We start from the raw sequence: 683 nt of genomic DNA, 5'->3' as shown, positions 1-683 counted from the left end.
TCGCATCGACCACTGAAGGGTGAAGAAAACGGGACCGGAGAAGCGTGTCCCGAGCGCATCTTCACGCTCACGGCATTGATCGTGTAATTTAATAATAAAAACAGTACTTTGTAGCGTCCGGTCCACGGGTCCCCGGTTCCCCGGCTGGGTTGGTGCGGCCTTAAAAAAAAACGGGATGTCGTGCCTGAGGTGGCCACCGCAGCCGCTCGCCGTTGGTTCGATTACGGCGATTTCTTGTACCGCCATTAGTTATTGCGTTGGTGCGGTTACGCTACCAAGATGGCGTCAGATGGCCTTGAGCCGAGGCCGAATGGAAGAAGCTCTTGGAAGAGGAGGAACCAGGAGTCTCAGATAAGACCGCAGCCGATGCCGAAGGATTCTTTGTCCGAAAAATGATTCGAGGGCTTTCGAGGATCGCTCTGGCATTGTTTCGCCGGCGACCACTGCGCACCACGTGGTCAGTGGCGACGGCGAATGATTATAATCCCATCTGAGCGATAAACAACAACAGCAGCCGCTCTGGAGGAGGACGCTGAATGTCACGAGAGATACACACCGCATAATCCTCCTCTTCGTTCTCTTCCTTCTTTCATCTCCATTTCCCTTTCTTCTGTCCTCGGGAGGGGAGAGTGTCCGTTCGCGTGTCAAATGAAAAACGGCTTTCCCACCGGCGGCCCATAAAT

The sequence above is a fragment of the Anopheles aquasalis genome, chromosome 2 (genome assembly GCF_943734665.1).
Source record: "Anopheles aquasalis chromosome 2, idAnoAquaMG_Q_19, whole genome shotgun sequence".
Taxonomy (NCBI): domain Eukaryota; kingdom Metazoa; phylum Arthropoda; class Insecta; order Diptera; family Culicidae; genus Anopheles; species Anopheles aquasalis.
This window is presented reverse-complemented; position numbering follows the sequence as displayed.